At 36.9% G+C, this 24,008-nt stretch overlaps 1 long non-coding RNA gene across 5 annotated transcripts in view; it reads right to left on the bottom strand.

Moving 5' to 3' along the window:
* Nucleotides 1–24,008, bottom strand: part of LOC106505748 — an 842,810-nt gene that overhangs the window by 155,883 nt on the left and 662,919 nt on the right. For all 5 annotated transcript variants that reach the window (XR_002338112.1, XR_002338115.1, XR_002338113.1 and 2 more), the window contains 2 exons: nt 21,604–21,750; nt 19,317–19,378 (listed from right to left, as the gene is read on the bottom strand). This is a non-coding gene — a long non-coding RNA (uncharacterized LOC106505748). The remainder of the gene's footprint in view (nt 1–19,316; nt 19,379–21,603; nt 21,751–24,008) is intronic.

Raw genomic sequence — 24,008 nt, 5'->3', positions numbered from 1 at the left:
ATTGACATTCCTCCAAAGAAGACATACAAATGGCCAATAGGCACATGAAAAGATGTTCAGTATCATTAATTACTAGAGAAATGCAAATCAAAACAACAATGAGGGAGTTCCCTGGTGGCCTAGTAGGTTAAGGATCTGGCATTGCTCTGGCCTGGGTCACTTCTGTGGCCTGGGTTTGATCCTTGGCCTGGGAACCTCAACATCCCATGGCTATAGCCAAAAAAAGAAAAAGAAAAACCTACAACAAGGTTTTCAGTGAGGTGATACAATGAGGTCGTCCCACACACTGGTCAGAGTCCATCATTACAATGTCTACAAATAACAAATGCTAGAAAAGGTGTGGAGAAAAGGAAACATTCCTACACTGCAAGTAGGAATGTAAATTGGTGCAGCCACTATGTAAAACAGTATAAAGCTGGCTTAAAAAACTAAAAAATAAAGTTACCATATGATCTGGCACTCCCACTTTTGGGCATATATCCAGAGAAAACTCTAATTTGAAAAAAGGAATTCCCATTATGGCTAAGAGAGAACTAGTATCCATGAGGATGCAGGCTCAACCCCTGGCTTCACTCAGTGGGTTAAAGATCTGGCATTGCTGCAAGCTGTGACAGAGGTCTCAGATGTGGCTAGGATCTGGTATTGCTCTGGTTGTGGCATAGGCTGGCAGCTGCAGCCCCAATTTGACCCCTAGTCTGGGAATTTCCATATGCTGCAGATGCAGCTCTAAAAAGAAAAAAGAGAGAGAAAAAAGAAAAGATACATGCATCATTATTTTCATAGCAACACTATTCATAATATCCTAAATATCCACCAATAGATGAATAAAGAAGATGTTTTACACACACACACAGGAATGCCATTCAGCCATAAAAAAGAAAAATAACACCATATGCAGCAACATGGATGGAAGTAGAGATTATTATACTAAGTGAGGTAAACCAGAAAGAGGAAGACAAATATCATATATTACTGATATGTGGAATCTAAAATATGATACAAGTGAACTTATTTACAAAACAGAAATGGACTTAGGGACATAGAAAACAACCTTATAGTTATTAAAAGACAAATGGGGTGAGGAAGGGAAAAATTAAGAGTTTGGGATTTATATCACTATATATAAAATAGATAAACAACAAGGTCCTACTGTATAGCACAGGAAACCATTTTCAACATACTGTAATAAAACATAATGGAAAATATTATGAAAAAGAATACATATATGAATCATTTTGCTTTACAACAGAAACTAATACAACATTGCAAATCAACTATACCTCAATCTTCAAAAAATGTACTTATTGGACTGGGTCCTGAAGATTCTAATCCAATGGATGTAGACACAGGCTGATAATCTATATGGATTTTTTTATATGTACCTCAGAAAACCCTGATAAAGTATTTCCCACACCCTACTTTTTGAAAAATGTGACTTTGAAACACTGAAGTATAAAGCAGTTGCCAAGATAGAGATTCTGCTGTGCAGAGTGAGGCTGAAACCTGGTTATCAGGATCAGACCATAATGTCAGGGCCAGGATGGGAGTGGTATCCTAGAGGCTGGGCTAAAGCTCCATCCTTGTTCATGTCTAAGATCAGATTGGTCTTAAAAAGTGAGGTGAGGAATTCCTGTCATGGCTCAGGGGTTAATAAATCCGACTAGCATCAATGAGAACACAGGATCAATCCCTGGCCTTGCTCAGTGGATCAAGAATCCAGCTTTGCTGTGAGCTGTGGTGTAGGTCACAGACATGGCTTGGATCACGTGTTTCTGTGGCTGTGGTATAGGCCAACAGCTACAGCTCTGATTCAACCCCTAGCCTGGGAACCTCCACAGGCCTGGGGTATGGCCCTAAAAAGAAAAAAACAACAACAACAACAAAAAAAGTGAGGTGAGGCTGAAGCCACAGGCAGGAATGCAACTGGTCCTGGCTGAGGACAGGAAAAAGACTAAGAGGCTAGGAGACAGCAGTCCCCACCACTCAGTGCTGCTCTCACCTTCACCTTCTGGATACGCTGCAGCCAGGTGGGTTATGGCCCTCCCCTCTCAAGTCAGCCCAGATCTTGGGTGTGGAAAGGAGCCAGCCTCTCTCTCCTCAACCTTGTCGGAATAAGTTCCAACAGAGGAAGTCTTTCTGACGAACTTTCAAGTGGAAAGAGAAGAATGAGGAAGGCAGAACAACTTGGGGCCAGGATTGTGGGGATACACAGATGAGCAACTCTCATTGGACTTACCAATGAAGGTGACTTCTGTTCTGTCAATGCCACACCTGGAATTCACTTAAAGGTAGGAGTGGAATGGCTATAGAGATCAATGATTTGCAGGATCTGGGGAGTACTAAAATCCCTTCCTAAAGATTCTCATTCAGCAGGTCTTGAGTAGAGTTTAAGAATCTGTGTTTTTAAACAGTGTTTCAGTTAATTCTTATATGCAGCCAGAATTCAGAACCACTGTACTAAAACATATCAGAAAGTTAACATATGCCTGAATACTGTCTTCATTTTAATGAGTTTATAGCTTGAAAATTCTAATAATTAATTCTGTGGTTATTAATTACTACAGCCAACTGTACCATTTTCCATGAGTGTTTGAAATGTTGCTGAGTATTTTCACGCCTCTAATTATAATTCAAGTTAAGATATTTTAACTAGAGTTCATCAACAATTATTAAATTAGTATTATGTGAGTGTGCTGCTAGTTCTTTCACCTAATGATCCATGGAATATAACAAGAGTGTGAGTAAAATTTTAGCATCAGACAATAGTTTTCAGAAAAGGGAAGGGTAAAGCCTACTGAAGAATACAAGACCAAAGGAGGTGGCTGGAGGGGCTGGGGGACAACTCTAGTATCCTCAAAGCCCAGTGAGAGTATAATCTTTTTGCAAAATGCCAAATTATAAACTGTATATTCTATATATTTTCTTTGTGAGGAAGTAGTGGCTAAGTTGATGCCAATAATGACCACTGGGTTTATTTAGCGTTTTTCCTCAATTAGGAGGAGATGGTAAAGCAGGAGGGGAAAAGGGATAAGATAGAAAACTGAGTTTTGTCTTTTTGTCTAAAAGATAAAGAAATGCTAGCTGTGGAAGCTATCATACCTGAATTAATTATGAGAGTTGAAGACATGTACAAATAATATTTTACTTTCAAAAGGCCAAGATAGGTATTAAAACGTTCATTCAGAATAGATTTAAAGCAAAGTAGCATCAAACTACTCAATTTTGGTCACTTTTAGCACAGATAAGAAAGCCCTGTAATTTTTAGAATAATTATGTAGCAATTGAGAGAAAAATGTCATGGAGGCCTACTGTATAGGATGCAGGATCCTCCCTAGGAACTGTCTCACTTTTTTCTGGAAACTATCAGTTACCCCTCATCCTTCCAAATCCATCTATATCCATATGGTTACCATGGGGCTTTGTACACTCTGGTTACATGTGATTTGCCCTGGGATAGGCATCTGATCCAAGCTAAGCAAATTACTCTTCTCTGAGAATTTGGTTTGGGTCTAAGAGATTCCTCCTCATTTTAGCTGCTTGCTTGAAAATAAATGATGAGTTCTTTGGAAATTAATACAGAAACTTCTTCCTGTCATAACATCTAAAAAATAGAGAAGTCAATTCTGCTAATAAGAGAAAAGAAAGAAGTAGATGTGAAAAGAAAAGAAGACGCAAGACAAAAAAATGTGATTTACGTTGCTGTGCTAATTATTCTTTAGGTTTAGATATACTCAGTTCTCATGCTAATCTAAATCAGGCTTTCAATATTGCAATAAAAAGATTTCTAAATAAATGTAGAGGAAGAATGCAATAAGACTGACCAAAAGGGACCAAAGTCAATTGCCCAGAAAAGGAAGAGGATTCTGAAATTACCAGAGATTGCACTCCAAGCTGAAGCAGACTGGCTGGGGCTGAAATCAAACTCTAAGTGATGTTGTTATTGGAAAGTTAAAAGAAATAAATAATCAGGCTCAAGCCAGGAACCCAGATATAGGTAGGTTATACCTAAGTGTGGTTACCAGGGGTTTGGTATCAGGTTGGAAATGCTTTAAATAGATAAGATTGGTTGAGGTAGGCAAGGTTAGCATCCACATCTGAAAATTAACCTCCAACTGAAGCAGAGGAAGAAATGCTATGTTCACTTTTAAGAAGATATGGATTCCAGTAAAATAGAAAGAAGAGACTCCCATACTGGGTTTAGGTGCTGGCTTTGCTATGACTGATATCTTTTGGTTTATCTATTTCTTTTAGATATTGTGAGACTTTTTTACATAAAAGTGAAGGATGTTTGGTTATATCATATGTATTAATCTCTTAATGATGTTCATTTTCTAAGATTGAGTTAAATCTATGATTAAACATGATAATACCTAAATTACAAGGATAATGAAAATACAGGCATTATTAACAGCCTTCTAAGGATGGGCTTTGAAAATTCAAGCTAGTCATTAATGATACGTGTCTCTGTCATAGAAGGCTATTCTCAGAGATTATCCAGTTTAACTCTTGTCATACAAGTTTATCTGGTACTAAGCATACCAAAATGATTCTGAGAATTAGAGCAAAGTTAAATACGGACATATATTTAATCTGCACTTCTACAGATTGCTATTATTTTAATCACTGTGTTGATGTGCTAAGCATACCTAAGGAGATCAGTTGTACTGACAAATCAGTTAAATTAAAAAAAAAAAAAACTATTTTGGGAGTTCCTGTTGTGGTTCAGTGGTAACGAACCCAACAAGTGTCCATGAGGATGCTGGTTCTATCCAGGCCTCGCTCAGTGGGCTAAGAATCCAGTGTTGCCCTGAACTGTGTTGTAGATTACAGATACTGCTCACATTCTGTGTTGCTGTGGCTGTGGCGTAGGTCAGCAGCTGTAGCTCCAATTTGACCCCTAGCCTGAGAACTTCCATATGCTGCACGTGTGGCCCTAAAAAGCAAACCAAAACAAAACAAAAAACAAATAAACAAAAAAAGACACCAACACTATTTAAACTTAGATGAATGGACCTTAATCTATTGATTGATATGAACATCTCTTAGATTTTAAATGCAATAGAATCAGCATAACAAAGTTACTGAACTAGTTCATTCCATGGTGTCTAATACTGCGTACTTGACCTCAAATTTTACTGAAAAAATATTCTGAGATGATGACGTGCTGCATAAGGTTTTTATATTATGAAAAAGGACTGAATTGGGGGAATGAAGCGTAGGGATAAAAGTGCTGCTTGCCTTTTTTCTTTTTTTTTTTTGTCTATCCCAGGCATATGGACTTTCTGGGCCAGGGATCAGATTGGAGCCACACCTGCGACCTATGACATAACTGTGACAATGCTGGATCCTCAACCCACTGTGCCACACTGGGGATCAAACCTGCATTCCAGTGCTCCAGAGATGCCATGGATTCCACAGCATCACAACAGGAACTCCACTGCTAGTTTTTTTAGTCTTAATGAATTCAAGCAACTCAGTATCTCTGAACTTAAACCTTTTAAATGAAATAATGTTAATATTATGTTTCCTGAGACCTTAAGAGGGTGGCAGTTAGGAAGCCAAATAGCACTGGAGAAAGGTCTTTGCAAAAGAAGAGAAATACATACAAATAAAAGAAATAAAGGAAGGCCTATTCCACTTCTACTCCCAGAAGGTCTCCAAGTGTCTAGCGAATAACCAAGACTGAAGCTGCTGGAAAGTGAGAGTGGAAACAAAAAATCAGGTATCCATAGATGGCTTTAGAAGTAGAAGAGCAGATAGTTTTATGATGTGACTTTAGATGTGTCAAAATGGCTCCTCTGATTAAAATCAAAACAAGAAAAGAAGACATTGTCTCCTTATTTGCTAATGCCCCTAGTCTTTGAGGTGAATCTTTGACCCACTTGTCAAAATGTATTACCAATGAAAAAAATGATCTTTGTTAGTTGGCTCACAGTCAAATGGGATAATTAAATTCCTATGTGAATATTTGTGATATGGAATATGATTAACTCTCTAACAGAAGTGCAAACTTCAGTGAGAACAAGCAGAAGAGAGGTATAATTGGGAAAAGCTTTTCTTAGAGCAGGAGCTCTGGTGAAAGGTAAGAGAAAAGAAGGTGCATGAGAAAATTAGTTACCTCAGAAAGGAATCCATAAAATGTAAGATTATTATAGAAAGCATTAACAAAGGGTTTGAAAAAAAACATTGCTTGCCAGTACAAATATGATTGGTGATTTGAGGACAAATTCTGGACTATTGGGGTCATAATCTTTTCAAGAGTTCTTCTTTAAGGTTCTGCTGCTGCCTAATCAGCTTCAGAAAAGAATAATGGTAAAAGAAGTTTCTGAAAGAAGAGTGGGGAAATTGTAGGTAAGTATATTTCTGAAAGCTAAACATCCTAGTTGGAATAAAGCAAGCCCACAGGAAATAAACACCCAGCTAGCAAGGAAGGTTAAGAAGCCTAATACCATTCCAATTCTCCACAACATATAGGGGCTTTATGTTTTTTGAGTGGTTTCATGTTCCCAGATCTTCTTTTGTTTGAAATTCTCCCAGGTACATATTGTCAGAGCAGGAAAATAATATTCAAAAATCTAAAAATAATATGGTAATATGCACCTCTGCTTTATTTTTCTTGAACATAGAAGAATAACTATCCTTTTTTTCTAGAATTACTTGCAGTTAATTTTCACATCAGGTAAAAGCAACTGATACCATCTCCATTTCACAGTTGGTCATATGTAATCCTGTTGCTATCATAAACTAACTGAGAATTCATGGAACTTTTCCTTAGTGGTCCAAATGAAAGTCTTTCTAGTCTTTTATAATAATTTCTTTCCTGACTTGCCAGATTTTTATACCTCCATGCCTTTCAATTTCACATATAGATTTTATTGGATAAAGAGAAAGGCCCTAGAGGATTTTCCTTATTCTCCACTGCTTCAAGAAAATAGAATTTTAAAATAGCTATAGTTTGTCCAATGGAGAGAGAGATGAGTAACTTACAAACAGTTACAGCTCTTTTAAATATCCTAGCAGTGTACTCATTATTTGCATTAAAGTTTAAAAAAGCTGCAGAGCATACAGAACTTATATCTACCTGAGGTAAAACATTTCATCATATTTTATTATCCCCAAATCAATTCCTAAAGCAATGTGTGAATTAAAATGTTTTATCCAGCATTTCAAGAAACCAATTTAAAATTACATAGCTTATAAAAATTGCCAGAAATATTGCAAGCAGCCATTAATTTACTCTAAACCAATTAAAATCTACATAATATATACAGTAATATACATGTACTTGTTCCTAATTTCCTTTTGTAATTAAGCATGGGTACAAGGCACAGCCTCGCTTGAGAAAGAAATTTAGCCCCCTTGTTTGATCTTTTCCTTGTTCTCTCTGGCCCCTACTACCAAGAAGCAAAAGTCACTTTGTCCAGTATCACCTTCTTTTTTCATTTATAAGATAAATTTATTTTAAACAGTCATATATACTATATAGTGAGCTTTTAGGTATCATGAAATTGCCTTATATTTGGGAGACATTCCATCCTCAAATCTATGGGGAAGGACTCTCAGAAGGTTAATGGAAAGTACATAATAAATGTTTCAGAATTAAGGTCAACAGTGTGGGAAAAATGAATGCAAATTGCATGAGTTCATAGTCACAATCAGTTATATATTAAGCTTCTCTAGAGGAACAGATCCAATAGACTGAATCATGCTCACCCACATTTTACAGACACACCCATAAATAATGTTTAATCTGGGAAATCGATGGCTAGTTGACAAATAAAATTAACAATCACAGTTTCATCCCTTATCAATTTGGCATCCATACACATCTTTTAAAACCATACTTTTAAAACCAATCTCCAAATAAAGACAATAACAAGGTCATATTTATGCCTTACATGATACAACTATCCTTCATACAACTGAAAATTCACTAAACCCTTGCCCAGAAAAGGAGGTAAATTTCTTGAGTGATGTTTACTGTTCTCCTTGATATCTCATAACTTCAATATTATGACATAAAAATAGAAATACTTAAAGCTATGATATAAAGCCAACACATCTTATGTTACATGATAAGGGAATAAAAGAGGAAAATATATATTTCTACACACACACACACACACAAATGTATTCATGGCAAAATAAGAAGGAATTATTCATGACAATTCTAGTCCTCATTTCTATAACTGGTCATGTGGTTACAGCTGGTATTTATAACAACCTTTTACTACTCCCCAACTATATTCCCTTTGCCTTCACCAAGCATCTCAGCTGGTCATGGTTCTTTATCTGGTGAGGTGACCCAAACCTTCATTCTTCAAGGGTCTGGACCATTGCAGTCCTGCTTGAACTGCATTTCTGTCTTTTCCATTGACCTTAATTACAAGATGCCCTAAGGCATTTCTTTTATTTCAAACATATTCTTCTTTACCTTCACTGTGGAGCCTAATAGTTCAATTTCCCCTTAGTAGCCAGAATCAATCACAGGAGCCAACATGTTTCCTCTCTTCTTTGCCTTTCAATTTCCTTGTCTTTGTCTATTTTCTTTGAATACCTTTCTCTACATTAAACCAAGACATATTATTTTGCCTGCTGATTCAGAGGCACAAGGAGCCCAAGGTAGCCAGGTGTAGTCTTAACTCCAGATCAAGGGAGTCATTGTTGTGTCTCCCAGTGGAAGAACTCCTCCCTCTGGAACTAAGCCCTCTAGGCTAGCAGAGCATAAAAGTGCTTGAATAGGACTTTGCTGGTGGGTCACTAGCGAACCAATACCACTCCCATTTCTACCCCTTGATTCCTGGACCCCTGAACCCTGGCCATCAGAGAAATAGCCCCATATATTAGATTGATTTGGAGCAAATGCAGCCTTCTAGAAAACCTTGTCTCAGCCCTGCAAGTTACTGCCACCTGGCTGGTACTGTAACTTCATCTTCAAGAGGCCATTCCACTGCTCTAATAAGCCAGCTGCTTCAAGATGGTGGGAAATATAGTAAGACTAATGAATCCCATGAACATGGGCCCATTACTGTACTTCATTTGCTATGAAGTGGGTTGCTTGATCACAAGCAATGCTGTGTGGATTTCCATTATGGTGGATAAGGCATTTTATAAGTTTTGGCAGAAGTATCATATGCATGAAAGGCAAATCCACATCCATAATAAGCATTTATTCTAGAAAGAATAAAATGCTGTCTCTTCAATAATGAAACCTAGCCAATATAATCAACCTGTCATCAGGCAGCCAGCTGATCACCCTGGGAATGGTGCCATCTTGGGGATCAGTGTTGGTGTTTCTGCTATTTGGGAACTGGGTACTCAGAGGTGGCAGTAGCCAGTTCAGCCTTAGTAAGTAGAAGTCCATGTTGTGGAGCCCATGCTTACCTTCCATCCCTGCCACCATGCCTACTTTGTTCATGAGCTCACTGGTTGACATGAAGAGTGGTTGGGGAAAGAGACTGACTGATATCCACAAAACAGGCCATCCTCTTCATTTAATTATTAAAGTTCTCTCCTGCTGATGTTACCCTTCGATGAGCTTTCATTTGGGACACAAATATTTTTATGTTTCTTGACCATTAAGAGAGGTCTATCCACATATCTTTCCCAAATTTCTTTGTCACTAATATTCTAATCATGGTCCTTCCAAGTCCTTAATTATCCATCCAAATCACTGGCAACAGCCCATGGAGCAGTAAATAATCATATGTCAGGGCACTGCTATTTCCAAGCAAAGTGAACAACCAGTGCACTGCTCTATATTCTAGAAGGAACTTCCACTGGGAGGGTTCGCCTTTATCACTGTTCTTCATGGATATCCCAAGAGAGGGAATGTAGTACTTGAGCGGTCCATGTTAAGGTGGTACCTGCATGTTGTGCAGAACTATAAGGCCTAAATAATAACCATCAGGCCTAAATATACCAGGCCTAAATCTTCTATTCCTCTGTCAACTGATCTTAGAGAACATGCCATTAAGCCACAAGGGCAGACCAGGAAAGAAAAGGCAGTGTCACAGGAGAGGGGACTGTGGGCATTTGGGCCACTTTTTCATGCAAATACTTTCTTATGCCTTTGGGGCCTTCTTGGGCCCAATCATACATACACTATTTCCATTTGATAACAGATGTTACCATACACGCACAACTTTATGGCTTGGAGGGTCAAATAATACCCAGTTCATGATGGGCAGCCTGGGTTGTGTAGTAATTTTGTGGTCCATGGTCAAGTATTGTCACTTCTAAGGTTTGGTAGCAGGCCATTGTTTCTCAAGAGTCATTATCTGCAGATAATGGCAGGGCCTTGCTCCAAAACCCTAAAGGCCTATGTTACAATTTACCTTTAGGTATAGGAGACCTCTGCGATCATGTCTTGACCTCTAAAAGGCCTTTGTATCTATTATCTAGAATAAATTATATATAATGCTATAGCTAATCTAATCAATGGCTGAAAATTGCATGAACAGAAGATTCCAAGTTTAGGTTACTTTATTTGAGTGTATTTTTAAATCTTACATTGGCTTCCGCAAAGCCACTTGGAAAAGAAGCAAGATACTTTAAGAAAATGTAAGATTTCTAAAGCATAAGAAATACTGAGGTTGTAATTAATTATTTTTAGTGTAACATTTTAGAGTTTGTCCATCTCAAGCACAATTAATGATTAGGCTAAATGCTTTACAGTATTCCATTTTGGTATATTACTGAAATAGTGTTCTAGTTTTTTTAGTACTCTGTGACGTGTATTTTATTTGCTACTGGTAGGTAGTGCTATCCACAGGGATTCCAGAAAATTATTGATCTGTGCTTGCTGGTGATGCATATTACTCAAGGTAACCATACTAGTATTCTAGTTTAGTATTAATTTTGGGTTAGCATGCCCTAGTTCTTCCTCACTTGTCAAACATCACAAAAATATATTTTCAGTTGTGAGATAAGTGTCCATAAATTATAATGAGGCAACTCTACTTCATACCTTGAGTAGCAAACAGCATCCCAGTCTGTCACTGGTAATGTAAGCACCATAGGACCTTCCGGATCATATGGTGCAAGTGGTAGAACAGCTTAAATTGCAGCCTGACCTGTTGCAGAGTCTTTTCTTGCTCTGGACCTTACTCAAAACTAGTGTGTTTGGGGGTCACTTGGTAAATGGGCTTTAGTAATGCATCCTTATAAGGAATTTGTTGTCTCCAAAATGCAAAGAGGCCTAATAGGTACTGTGACTCTTCCTGGGTTGTAAGAGGGACAGATGCAACAACTTATCCTTTACCTTAGAAAGGATATCTCTACATGCCCCACACCAATGGATCACCGGAAATTTCAGTAAGGAAGAAGGGCAATACATTTTAGTCAGATTTATTTCCCAACCTCTGACATAAAATATCTTACCAAGAGGCCTAGATTAGTTATAACTTCTTGCTCATTAGGTGCTACAGAATAATATCATCAAATGTCATTGATCAGTGGGATAGCTTGGGGAAGGGAAATCAAAATAGCTGCAAACTAAATTATGACATTGGTCTGGAGAGTTAATATACCCCTGAGGTAGAAGAATGAGTGAAGGTGTATTGCTTGCCTTGCCATGTGGAAGCAAACTAGGATGGGAAAAAAGGCATTTTCCAGATCAATAGCAGCATACCACATACCAGGGAAATGTTATGTGTTATTTTGCTCAAGCGATGAAACCATATCCAGTCGGATAGCTGCAACTAGAGTCACCATGTGTTTAAATTTTTGATAATCCACTGTCATTCTCCAAAATCCATCTGCTTTCTGCACAGGCCAAATGGGAGAGTTGAATAGAGATGTGGTAAGAACCACAATTCCTGCAGCCTTCAAGTCCTTGATGGTGACATTAATCTTTGCAACTTCCCCAGGAATGTGGTATTGATTTTGGTTTGCTATTTTGCTATACAGAGTAAGTTCTAAGACTTTCACCATAATAGCCCTCATTTCATAGGTCAGGGGGCCAATGTGAAGATTCTACCACCTACTCAGAATGTTTATTTTAATTATGCATCCTGGAACTAGGGATAGAACCACAGGATGGGTTCTTAGATCCAATGGAGCCAATGTAAGGTGGACCTGAGCTAAAACACTATTGATCATCTGATCTCCATAAACTCTTATGCCAACTAGTGGTACACAGTGATGTCTTGAATCTCCTGAAATTAGTTTTAGTTTATAGCCTGGATCCAATAGTCCCCTAAAAGGTCTGATTATTTCCTTTTCACCAATATAAAATTTGCCCTGGTGAAAGGTGATAGGTCCCTTTGGGGAAAAGATTAGCAATATAATTTTTGGTAGTATACCAGGGCTCTTTTCTCAAGGGGGCCTATCTTCCCCTTCATTCAAGGATTCCTGAGTCTGTAAACTAGCTCAAGTCTGGGAACTGAATGAGAGTCCATAACTCTCTGACTTTGTAATTTAGGTTGACTTGTTCACTTGACCTAGAACTTTTCTGATTCTACAGATCAAGTAAGAATTAAGTTGGCTTCCTATCTATTAATTTCTAGGAACACCATGATCAATTAGTCAATGCTACATGACTAAGTGAGTCACACTATTCAGGCTGATGCTTTGACTCTGTTATGCATGATGGTAATGGTGCCCACTTACCTTTGGCAGTTGATGCCATCACTTGGCTCCCGCCTCCCTAAGATCAAAATACTCCCATTGCATTTAGGGTTCCCAATTCATCAATTCTGTAGGCCCAATTTCTGGTCTACAGAAAAATGTGATCACAGGGGGTTTTTAAGGATTTTGGAGCTCTCTTCACAAATCTGTTCTTCACAGTATTGGTGAAAGGTGTGTCTTCTGGACCCTTCCAGTATGGAAAAGTAGATATTTAACAACAAATTCACTCTAATATTCTAATCTCCTTAAGCCTCTGAATCCCCTCCTTTTAGTTTGTTAAACCAAGGATTTCCCAGCATTTTCAGTTCAATCACAGTGGGTCATCTTTTGGTCCATATTTCAGTCAACAACCAGAGAAACTGTTAGAGCCCTTCTAACTCCCCAAGCTACAACATTAAATGCAGAATCTTTAGTGGGCCCATAACAATGATTCAGCATGATCCAACTTTATGTTCCTTCTACCTTTATCCTATACCCTTAGCATCCATTTCTACACATGTTCCTTAGATCTCTGTACAAATAGGAAAACTCAAGTAGTTCCTTTGGAGTGTAATGCACCTTCTTATTGGTCACACATTGTATGTAACCTTTAGGGATATACTGGGACTTGAGTCTAGTTTTAAGTCTAGAAGCAAAGAGGGGTATTAGGAGTGGGTCCTGAGGAGGAACTGGTGAGCACTCACCAGAAGTTAGTGGCCCGCTGTCCCCAGCTTCATTAGTATCTTGACACATATCCTTATCCCAATGCATAATCCTGATCTTTCCCAATAAATGCCCTCACTTCAAGAGTAGACGCCCCGTGAGTTCAACATGCACTATAATTCAGCAAGTTTCAGGATGAGGTTCTGCATTTGATTTTCAGCCATTTCAGCTCTGTAGTACAGGAGTTAAGGGTCCTTTAGGGCACACAAAGAAGTTCTTCTATGCAGTGCTTGAGCTGGGGATTTGAATCCCTGAGCTCATCCTTTTCTTTTGTCAATTTGTCAGCAACATTAACAGCTATCATCCAATGTCATTATATTCATTAATTTTCTAAAAAAGTATTCATTAATTTTCTAAAAAAGTATCATATAAAGTGATTCCCAGCTCTTTACTTCTTATAAGTGATTGATTAGAAACATCCACCACAGATATTTTGCATATCTCTAAGACAGTTCACACTGTGGACTATCAGTGCTCTCTTTACTACTGAAAATAAAGTCATTAGCATCTTTAAATCTAACTAGATTAAATACATAATTCCTAGCTCTCTGTACCAAACTTTGTATTAGGCAGTAGACTCCAGAGCAACAGGAGATAGATACAAATTGATTGAGTGCTTGATTATGTGAAATTGGTTCATACACTTATGGAGGCTGGGAGGTCCTATAATATGTTATTTGCAAGCTGGAGACAGAATAACACTATGGTGTCATTCAGTGTAAGTCCAAATGTCTGAACCAGAGGAGCCTGTGGTATAAATTACAGTCTGAGTGTCACAGGAGATGAGATGAGATATGCCAGTTCAAGCAGTGAGGCAGCTAAAAGGAATTCAAAAAGATGGATTCTGCTTTCTTCTATCTTTTGCTCTATTCAGGACCTCAATGCATGGGATAATGGCCAACCACAATATGGACTTAACTGAGTCAACTGAATCAAATGCTGATCTCATCTAGATACACTCTCACAGAAACATTTAGAAATGCTGTTTAATCTAGGCACTCTGTTGCCAAACTGACATATAAGATTAACCATCACAATGGGATATACCACATTAACAAAGGAAAAGTCAAAAACCACATGATCATCTCAATAGATACAGAGAAAGCATTAGACAAAGTCCAACATCCACTCAGGATAAAAACTCTTACTAAAATGAGTACAGAGGGAACATACCTTAACATAATCAAAGCCTTTTATGACAAACCCACAGCAAATATAATACTCAATGGAGAAAAGCTGAAAGCCTTTCCACTCAAATCTGGAACAACACAAGGATGCCCACTCTCACCACTTTTATTCAACATACTACTGGAGGTCCTAGCCATAGCAATCAGACAAACAAAAGAAATAAAAGTCATCCACATAGGAAGAGAAGAGGTAAAACTGTCACTGTATGCAGATGACAAGATACTACATATAGAAAGCCCTATGGACTCAACCCAAAAACTATTTGAACCGATCAACAAATTCAGCCAAGTAGCAGGATATAAGGTTAACAGTCAGAAATCAGTCACATTTCTGTATACAAACAATGAAATATTAGAAAAGGAATACAAAAATACAATACCTTTTCAAATTGCACCCCAAAAAATCAAATACCTGGGAATACACCTGACCAAAGAGGTAAAGGACTTATACGCTGATAACTATAAAACTTTAATCAAGGAAATGAAAAAAGATGTAAAGAAATGGAAAGATATTCCATGTTCCTGGGTTGGAAAAATTAGTAGAAATGGCCATACTACCCAAAGCAATCTACAGATTCAATGCAATCCCTATCAAATTACCCATTACATTTTTTCACAGAACTTGAACAAACAATGCAAAAATTTATATGGAACCACAAAAGACCCAGAATTGCCAAAGCAATTCTGAGGAACAAAAACCAAGCAGGAGGCATAACTCTCCCAGACTTCAGGCAATATTACAAAGCCGCAGTCATCAAGACAGTGTGGTACTGGTACCAAAACAGACAGACAGACCAATGGAACAGAATAGAGAACCCAGAAATAAACCCAGACACCTATGGTCAATTAATCTTTGACAAGGGAGGCAAGAACATATAATGGGAAAAAGAAAGTCTTTTCAGCAAGAATTGTTGGGAAACCTGGACAGATACATGCAAATCAATGAAACCAGAACATACCCTCAACACCATGCACCAAAATAAACTCAAAATGGCTGAAAGACTTAAATGTAAGACAAGACACCATCCAACTCCTGGAAGAGAACATAGGCAAAACAGTCTCTGACATCAATATTACAAATGTTTTCTTCGGGTCAGTCTTCCAAAAAACAGAAATAGAAGCAAAAATAAACCAATGAGACCTAATCAAACTGACAAGCTTTTGCACAGCAAAGGAAACCATAAAAAAACAAAAAGACAACTTACAGAATGGGAGAAAATAGTTCCAAATGATGCTACTGACAAGGGCTTAATCTCTAAAATATACAAACAACTTATACAACTCAACAGAAAAAAAGCCAACACCCCAATTGAAAAATGCGCAAAAGACCTGAAGAGACATTTCTCTAAGGAACATGTACAGATGGCCAACAAGCACATGAAAAAATGCTCAATCTTACTGATTATTAGAGAAATGCAAATCAAAACTACCATGAGATACCACCTCACACCAGTCAGAATGGCCATCATTAATAAGTCCACAAATAACAAATGCTGGAGGGGGTGTGGAGAAAGGGGAACCTTCCTGCACTGTTGGTGGGAATGTAAGCTGGTACAACCACTATGGAGATCAGTATGGAGGTACCTTAGAAAACTATACATAGAACTACCATATGACCCAATAATCCCACTCTTGGGCATATATCTAGACAAAACTTTCCTTGAAAAAGACACATGCACCCCAGACTTCCCATCGTAGGTCAGTGGTTAACAAATCCAACTAGGAACCATGAGGTTGTGGGTTCAATCCCTGGCCTTGCTCAGTGGGTTAAGGATCCAGCTTTGCTATGAGCTATGCTGTAGGTCACAGATGTGGCTCGGATCTGACATGGCTGTGGCTGTGGTATAGGCCTGTGGCTACAGCTCTGATTTGACCCCTAGCCTGGGAACCTCTATATGCCACAGGCGCGGCCCTAAAAATACAAAGACAAAAAAAAAAAAAAAAAAAGACACATGCACCTGCATGTTCATTGCAGCTCTATTCACAATAGCCAAGACATGGAAATAATCCAAATGTCCATTGACAGATGATTGGATTAGGAAGATGTGGTATACATACACAATGGAATACTACTTAGTCATAAAAAAGAACAAAATAATGCCATTTGCAGCAACATAGGTGGAACTAGAGACTCTCTTCCTGAGTGAAGTAAGTCAGAAAGAGAAAGACAAATACCATATGATATCACTTATACCTAGAATCAAATACATGGCACAAATGAACCTTTCTACAGAAAAGAAAGTCATGGACTTGGAGAATAGACTTGTGGTTGTCAAGGGGGAGGGGGATGGAGTGGGATAGATTGGGAGCTTGGGGTTAATAGATGCAAACTATTGCCTTTGGAATGGATTAGCAATGAGATCCTGCTGTGTAGCACTTATGATGGAGCATGATAATGGGAGAAAAAAGAATATATACATGCATGTGTAACTGGGTCACCATGCTGTACAGTAGAAAAAAATTGCATTGGGGTAATAACAATTAAAAAATTAAAAATAATAAAAGAATAAAAAAATTTTTTAAAAGACTAGCCATCACAATTAATATACCATTCTTAAATTTACATTTTCAATTGTATATAGAAACTGACCTCCAATCCAGGATATTAATATCCTTCTGAAATCCACTCAAAGATAAAGGATATTGACTGATTTTGGAAGAGTTACCACATTAATCATTAATTTCTAATAGCCTGCTAAAAATTCTTATTTGGGTCCAAAACAAAGATATTGAAGTTTCTATAAAAATCAATCCATATGAGAAAAATTTCTCACCTGAGGGAAGTTTCAAGTGTTTAGTAAAGGTAAAGGGAAATCATGGAACTTATACATCCTAAACTCTTTAAGTGGATTTGCTTCTTGAATTTTTACCAAAAAACTTAGCTAATAAGGAAATAAATGTTCAGAGTTTCCATAATTTGCCACATTTTGTGGCACAGTTGAAATCCAAACCTACCTCTAATCCTAAGCTTGTGTTCTTTAGATATACAGTGAAACAACTCTTTGTATTTGGGAAATGTTACTATCCAAACTTATATACACGTCTCATGTACTTGAGTACAAATATTGCATTCTGGGGTTTTTTTTGTTTGACTCTATGGCATAAACATTTTTCATGTTATGCAAAGGCTCTAAAATGACTTGTTTTATTGCTAGTACACTATAATTTATTAATCCTTTTTCTAATATAATGCATTTAAATTGTTTCCAAGTTCTTTTTTAATTTATTATAGGTAGGTACAAGTAAGGTATTCATTCCCTTAGATCTTTGTCTCTATTGAGCTATTTTTTAAGACACAGTTTTAGTTGTGAAATCCAGGAGAGTAAAACATGGAAATGGCTATATAGTTCCAACCATACACTGTTCCTGTTTTCTCAAACTGCTACACTAATTTAAAATGAAATATTGCTACTTTTAAAATGAGCCATTGTCAACACTCACATTCTACAACAGGGAGAAGAGCATCAAGCTTCGGGGATTTATCACTCAAAGTGTTATTGTGAATTGCCCTTGAAAAAGGCAGTGAGAGGCCTCCTCCCCTCCTCTGAATTATATTGCATCCCAGAGGACTGAAATGGTCATTAATTTTTAATATTATCTCTTCTCAGTGAAGAGTATAATGAATTTTCCTTATATTTTCTCTAGGATTGAAGTCCTAGAAATTCTGAAAAGATTTCAGGGCATATATAGTAAGGCCAGAAAGTGTTAGCTGGCAGCTGAGTTCCTGGAGGAGAATATGTACCAGAAATAAGAGTAATTATTAAATTATCTACAGCATCCATTCTTGCTGTAATAAGAACTACTGATTTTTATATAATGCTTTCCTGTTTAGATAATATTTTCTCATTTGTTTGACAGTGGGGATGAGAGTAGATTTACACTGGGCTGAGCTTTGTGAGTTATGGAGAACTGTGTGCCAGGAGTAAAGGCAGTGCCTTGGTCCTCCTTGAAGTTAACAGTTTTGTTGGATTAAAAAAATAACTACCACATTAAATGTTAGTTATATGCCAAAAAGGCTAATATTAAATATCTTACAAGCAAAATATATGTGTCAGAATATAAAAGAAGAAAAGTTTACTTATTCTTGACAAGTAATCAAGGAAGTTATCATTGTTGAGATATGGAAAATGCTTTTCATAAAAGTCATATATAATTAGTATCCCAGGAAATGCAGACTTAGTTACATTTTGGCTTTCACTTGCCCTCCCATCATCACCTCAGTGCACCTAGCCTAGGCTTTCAGGAGCATCCCATGGGGTTCCCTTTAGGAAGGTCAGCCAAGTCCTTGACTCTCACATTCCCTTGGCCATCTCCAAAAGTAGACCCTTTTAGCAAGTGGAGAGCAGAGGCCTGTGTCCAGTGGTCCTCTACTCTGTAGCAAAAGATCTCTCCTGCCTCAGAACCATCCATGTTCAAAACTTTGCTCAAGTCTGAGGGCAGAAAATATCAAACTCCAAGAATGGGCAGTGAAAGGAGCTGTTGACTTAGGGAGATGACTAAGTACCTCCATTCATTGAACAAATACTTACTGAACACATACAAGATGCCTGGGACTAGATGCTTGTACACATCATTGAAATATGAAAGAAAAAGTATAATTTAGTTCTGATTATATGATTGAAGAGATTCACATAACTTATGTACAGTGAGAGGAAAGAAAATAATTCATTCCAACCTCCTTATTATGAATATCAAGCAAGTAAGACCAAAAGTGACATACTCCAGGAGAATAGGTGGTTAGGGCCAAGGCCAGATCTTAGAACTCAAAATATCTTACTCTTTGCTAATCCATCTTACCCAAAGATTCCATGAAGACATTTTCATCACCTTTGCCTTGTTGGAAATTTCAATCTTCTTCCCTGAAATAAATTGTGAAAAATTATCTGTCAATACTAAAGTATTTTTTGTTATATTTCTTCTTATTATTATATTCTATGATTGTAAGCTCTTCAATATCTAAAATTTATTATTCAATGAAATGACCTTGAGTAACTAGGTAAACATCTACAATGCTTCATAAACTTTTACCATGGCTCAAATAATGGTAAAACTATTAAAGACATGTTGTTCAATAAGATAGCCACTGGCCACATCTGGCTAATTGATTTAAATTTTGATTTTAAATTATGTAAAATTAATTATTCAGTGCCTCAGTTGCATTAGCAGCATTTCACATGTTCAATAGACACATGTAGCCAGTGGTTATTATATTGAACAGGGAAAATGTACAACATTTTATCATTGCAAAAGTTCTATGGCAAAATATTGTACTAAAGCAACGAACCCACTTTCCACCCTGCACTATAAAGAATAAATTAACTTGCAAAAGTGCATTTTTTTCAACACATTCTGCCTTGAGTAATATGGTATTTTCATAAGGATATACAGGAAGAGGAATTTTACTGAGAAGCACTACAAGAGAAGTACCATCATCTCATGTTCTCCTGCTTCCCCTACTTGCAACACTGAATGTGTAAATGTCATTCTTTGAATGCAGCAGATGCTCAAAACCTCTCTCTTCATATAACCAGCGTGTGAAATCTTTTTCACAAGTCCTGTGAAATGGTTTATGTAGAAGTAGAGTTAATGTTCATTATAGTACTCATTCTCTCGCATATTTATTGACTATAAAACAACCAATATGTACTAAAAAACATATGATTATTTTGGAAGAAAAGTTTTTGGGTATTCAAACGAAGAACCATAAGAGAAAAAATAATATTTTGATACAAACACTAAATTGAGCACATCCTTTTTGCAAAGGTAGGGAATTTTGAAGAAAATCATGGAAGCATTAAAATTTTTTAATATAATAATGTTTAATGTAGTAAAAATTTTAGAAAACCAAAATGGCCATCAATACTATATTAACAAAACAAAATAATCACTTCCATACAAAGTGATATTATATAGACATAAAAGAGGATGACCAGAACAGACAGAAATGTAGTCTTCTCCCAAGAAAGAACTATGTGATTTCACATAAAGGAAATAAAAAATGTGCATATACCAAAAAAAAAAAAAAAGTAAAGATAAACTCTGGTCAACAGTCCTTAGTATTTTTGGTATTTGCTATTCTCTATTTCTCTCTGTTTGTCTTGTTCTCTTTCTTCACCTGTCTTTGCTAATTTTTTTAAAATATTGAATATGTAACACTACTAAATGAAAATATATAATTTAATTTTTAAATTAAAAATTAAAAACCATTTCCTACCTGGATATCATTTTAGTACAGAGTTCAAATAACAAATACATGAAAATATGAACAAACAAGTAAACACAAAATAAATACAGCAAACTTTCCGAACACACTTAAAATATAGTTTGGGGACACATCTAGTAAATGAAATAGAGTTTACTTTTGAATCTGTTATAACAAGAAAATTATAAGGAATCAAGGTTTTACTTAGTTACTAGCCTTGATTAATAGTAGAAAAGGGCCAATGAAGAGAGTAAAGAGAATTTTAGAAATAAAAAATGGAACTGAGGATATATAGATTTATCCTGTGGCATTGTATCCTGGCAGTTATAGAACTATTCCCAAAGTTTGAGATTTAATTGAATTTTTAAAACCTTGAAAAGTGAAACAAATAAATCAAGAATACTAAACAAAGCAGTCTATGTTTATGACTCTGGCTATCAGCTTTCTGTATCTTTGTTTTTTTGAATATTTACTATGCAACTGCAGACAATAAGTGAATTTTCTAAAGAACACCCTTTAAAAGAAACTGAAAAAATATAAATTTTTCTCTCCTTTTGCTTTGAAACTTAATGAGATCAAGTTAATATGGTTATTACAAACTGAGGAGGGAAGAAAGAAGAATAAATGAAGGGGGTGGTGATGGGAGAAAAAGTTCTAAACCATTTCAGTGGAGTAAAGATCAATTTCATTTTAATATAATTTTTAATGGTTGTTCAAACTCATATAATGCACCCACACAAAAGGCTTCAGTTAACGGGTGTGTATTTTGAGCAGTTTCCCTCTTCGACCCTCCAGTTTAATTTCCGTCCTTCAAATGAGATGAATGGAGCGTGAAACAGGTCATATCTCAATGCTGACACATGGGTTGCAGATAGAACTCACAGCCTGGAGAAGCAGCCAGTTTGGAGATTAAATCAAAGCAGCTCTGAATAGATGGGAGGTCAGCCAGGGCCAGCTTTGACATTTGATAGGACCTTGTGATCAATCAGACCTTTCTTCACTCTTCCAGGCTTCCTTATGACAGTGGCCCTAAAAAACAGATGGGATATGTTACAAAGTGCAGGAGAAGCACTAGATTGTGAAAGGAGATAGGTGTCAATATTATCAAAGGGACAACTGTTATTTGAAGCAGCCAGCAAATCAGAAGGCCCTACTTTGCTGCAATCGCTATGTTAAAAGTTTGCCTTTCATGATGTGAAATCTGAGGCTCGAAAATGGTGAGCTAATCTTTAAACTGCTTTTTAAAATTTCTTACCTCCTATGCATTAAACTGTAAAGTTGGGATTTTCCTGATATCTTAAGATGAAATTTTAGCCAGTCTTCACTCTGTGAATAAGCCATTTGTTTCCAGCAAAGCCAATGTTACTTTTTACTCTGTTTCCTTGTCTTCTAGGGAACACACACACACACACACACACACACACACACACATGCACGCATGCAGAAATAAAACCACACGTGATAACCTTTAAGATAATGGAATCAAAGTGTATTAATGAGGAACACCTACTGGGCAGGGTCCTGAGCATGGTTTCAGGAAATCCCAGTCACGTAGCCAAGAGGGTCATGAAAAATGAATGGCCCTCAAGTGGCACTGTGACAGACTGTTTTAGTGAGTGGTAATGGGCCATCTCTAGGATGAAAGGCCATGTATTTATAACTATTCAGGCTAGTGGTTATCACACCATTCATTATGCCTGCCTGATTTAAGGGAGCTTCCTTTTACAGGGTGACATGGGAGCAAATGACTTCCAGGGGCATCACAGCTCTCTTCCCCCCTGTACCTACTGCTCCATCATGCCCAACCTCATCTGGGTCACATAAATATGCTTTCATATTCACACAGCACATTTTCTGGACTCATCCTGTCATAGGGTATTTGATATTGAACCTTAACCTCAGCACAATGTCTCACTTCAATGTAGATCGGGCTGGGAAGGCTGGATTGTGGGAGTCTGGCCTAAGGAAGGTTTGGATAAGGAGGAATGGCACAGATTCACCCTGATACCTTGCCCTTATAAAATATCTTGTTGGGAGGCTGCGAGCTAAAGTCCTTTGGCCTTAAAGACAACTACTGAGTCAATTTGCAAAATGAGTTTCCAAAGTCAGAGTTTTGCTTGACATGGACACCATCTTCACAGAGAAGGTAGCACTTGGCTCTCATTTTGTTTCTTGGGTACACTGGTTTGCCATTAGCTAAATGTGCAAAATTACTCAACCTCTCTGGACAATTTCTGATAAGAGACTAACCAATTGTAAGAAAATTTCTCTAAGTTACTTTCCAACGCTAATACTTTATAGTTGAAATTATAGTAATACAGAAACATAATACAACCAAAAATTCCAATGAGTAAATTAGATATTCTGGTAAAAGTAATTAATTTCAGGGAACTAGTTTGATGTAACTAACCCAATAGCAGTATGCAAAATTCCATTTTGGAAAGAAAAGAATATTTAAATATAACAGAAGAGTTATTAATTTGTTTATAATATATGACTTAGGTCCCTTAAGTTGTTAAGTGAACAAAAAAACTTCCTATTTCACACTAGACTATTGAGGAAGAAATATATATAACATACTTAGATTTTAACCAAGTTAATTCAGCTGTCATCCTAATATAGCTAAAGTACTTTAGTGGTTAAAATAAGGTATCTACAACAGTGTTTTCATGGCTATGTCACAGGCTTTTCTGAAGAGATGGTATAATAACTCTGATAAAATTTTCCAGAGAGAATCATAATACAATGGAGAGACTTTTTGAATTATGAAATGCATGTATGTTTATGTGTATATTTAATCTACACAAATCATGCCCTGATTCCGGCCCCCAAGAGTTCAGTTGTTTGTGAGAATTTAGAGATTATTTACAGAGAGTAGTTTTGGAGAATAATTTTATCATTGAAAAAAAATGTGACAAAAATCTTCGAAAATAGTAATTCTCTCTAGCACATTAATCCTTCAAGAGGTTTTTATGTCTCAAAGAAAGCTGTGTAAAATCAAAAGACTCCACAAAATACACGTTAGTTTGAGTCATTCTTTATAATTCCATTTAACTATTGCCAACTCCAGAAACAGTCACAATTGCCCTGAATCTTGTGCATATCTGATAAAGAAATCAGAAAGAATTGGCAGTTGGCAGTTGAGTAGCCAGAAGAGGAAGGAAAAACACTTTGCTGGTGTTTCCCAATTAATTTTCTTTTCAAGTGAAAGTTTAAAAAGAAAAAAATAAAACTGGAAATGACCTAAGGACTCTGGTGTGATAAGATAAACTTTGGCCTGACCATCA

Source organism: Sus scrofa, chromosome 13 (assembly GCF_000003025.6).
Source record: "Sus scrofa isolate TJ Tabasco breed Duroc chromosome 13, Sscrofa11.1, whole genome shotgun sequence".
NCBI lineage: Eukaryota > Metazoa > Chordata > Mammalia > Artiodactyla > Suidae > Sus > Sus scrofa.
This window is presented reverse-complemented; position numbering and strand designations above follow the sequence as displayed.